The 2452-nt window shown below is 35.8% G+C and overlaps 1 pseudogene; it reads right to left on the bottom strand.

Annotated features, from left to right (window-relative positions):
• Nucleotides 1-1231: 1231 nt before the first annotated feature.
• On the bottom strand, nt 1232-1812 carry LOC106733588 (60S ribosomal protein L9 pseudogene; annotated as a pseudogene).
• Nucleotides 1813-2452: the final 640 nt, after the last annotated feature.

Below are 2452 nucleotides of genomic sequence, written 5' to 3'. Positions count from 1 at the left end.
GTATATACAGTTGTTTTCCATGCCCTTTTTTCTCCAAATTTTATTGATGAACTAAAGATCTTAATTAATTTAAAGACTTTCAATAGCAAGCACAGCTGATATATACATATTTAAGAATGCATGTCTGACTATAGCATAAACCTCAGTGAGTAAAGTAAACATACTATAAAGTAGCACCTCACTGGGGGCTATATAGCTTACTGCAGTCATTAAATAGGTAGTAATAGGTATTTTTAATGCATTTTTTAATTTTAAAAGCTTTAGTAGATCAAAATTAAAAATGTTAAGAAAAATTTGCTTAAAACTTAAAGCCAGAAAAAAGTCCAAATACTAGGTAGATGAACCTATCAACAGTTCAAGAGAAGGCAAAAATCCTTAAATATGAAAATCAAAGCATTGAAGAAAATCAGTAATTTTTTAAAAATATATTTTATATTTTTAAGTTTAGGAGTCAGGGTTAGGGTGGGGCGATAGGGTCAGGCTTAGGGTTAGGGTTAGGGTTAGGGTTACGGATGGGTTAGGGTTAGGGTTAGATTGAGGGTTAGGGTTGGGGGGAATGTTAGGGTCAGTCTTGGGGTTTGGGTTATGGTTTGAATTAGGGTTATGGTCAGGGTTAGGGGTTCAAAATCAGTAATGTTTTAATCTAAAGTAAAAAAAACATTCTGTTTCATTAGTTCAGACTCACATAATTAATCTCTCTTCTATTGAATTTGCAGTATTACTGTGGGATGTCCTTCCACTTTTTGGTGTCATTTTCAATTCCTTTTTTAAGCTTCTCATAGTTTTTCTTCTGGAGGTCTTTAATTTTTTTGGTTAGATTTATTCCTAGGTATCTTACAGTTTTTGTGGCTGTGGTAATTGGAATTACTTTTTTCAATTCTATCTCAATCTGCCTGCTGTTCATACATAGAAATGCTATAGATTTCTGTATGTGGACATTATAGTCAGTATAAAGAATGACCAGTGTTTCACCGGGGGCCTTACACTTTTTGACAAAGATCCATTTGTATTTCTACCTGCCTGGAAAAGATTTCCTACTTTCTCATCTCTTCCAGTGTGTACGGTATACAATTCATCAGCAATAATGCCAGCTATATCTTCTTCTATTATTTATTTCTTTTTCTTTATTTATTTCAAATCAATTGTTGACTTTTATTATCATCTTTAAAATGTCATATGAAGTCCTTAGAAATTATCCAGCTTGTTACTGTAGCTGGAGAACTCTTAGATCTTACTCATCTGCCTGCTGAAAACTGTATCCTTCTCAGAGACATAGATACCATCCAAGAATTTTCTTATATCCTTATTTTTAACTGTGGTGGCTTGTTGTATCAAAGCAGCAGAATTTGAAACAAGTTCAGTACCATTGCCTTCAAGGATCAACTCATATTTCTGGGCTTGAGATACTGAACAAGCAACACCTGGTCTCATTCGAACCTTCTAGATGTATTTTTCACCCAAGAAATTTCGGATTTCAACAAGAGACCCATTCTCCTGAATAACGACATTGATGGGGAAATGAGCGTACGTAGACCTCATCTTGTAGTGGAAGCCGAATGTAAAACTCTTGATCATGTTCTGGACATGACTAAACTTAGTGTGAACAGTAGCCAGCTCCTTTCTGTTTCCCCACCATTTGTCAACCCACTGCCTCTTCTTCTTCTTTCCAAGGAGGCTGAGCTCGATATTGATGTGGTTGAAGTCCCTCCGCAGGATTCCTCTGGGGCCCTTCATGATAATGGTGCATCCCTTCAGGGTGATGTGGATGTTCTTGGGAATGTCCACGGTCTGGTTGCTGAGAATGGTCTTCATCCTCGCAGTAGGCGCAGCAAAGAGCCTTCTTTTATTTTTTTTAAGATTTATTTATTCATCTATTTACTTGTTATGGTTTTCAGGCTGCTGGGTCTGGGACTTGAACTGTGGTCAGCCATGTGGAAATCCAACACATAATCATCACACCACCTGCTGGCTCCCAGCTAAATCTTCTAATACATCCACAATCTAGCCACTCTTCACCACCTCTATTTTCACCTCTTTGGCCCAAGCAGACATCATTTCCCTCCTGGATATTTTACTAGACTTAACTGGTCTCTGCCTTTTTTTGTTTGTTTGTTTGGTAATCAATGTTTTTTGTTATTTATTTATCTATGTATTTATAGTCATTCACTATACATAAATTCAGTATACAAAATGAGATTTTCCATCCAGTATACATCGTATATTGGCTCAATCAAAGATATTACCATACATGTTATCATTGACAAATAATTCTCTATTTCTTAAATCTTAGATATTTTGCTTTTTTACTCGCCCTTGATTCCCTACTTCTTACCCTCTGCTAATTACCCCCTTCTCTACACTGTCTCTGGTACATACAGTTGTTTTTCATACTTTTTTTCCCACATTTTATTGATTCACTAAAGATCTTAATTAAAGACTTTCAATAGCAAGC

This window comes from Tupaia chinensis, unplaced genomic scaffold, assembly GCF_000334495.1.
Source record: "Tupaia chinensis unplaced genomic scaffold, TupChi_1.0 Scaffold000067_2, whole genome shotgun sequence".
NCBI classification, from domain to species: Eukaryota; Metazoa; Chordata; class Mammalia; order Scandentia; family Tupaiidae; genus Tupaia; species Tupaia belangeri.
This window is presented reverse-complemented; position numbering and strand designations above follow the sequence as displayed.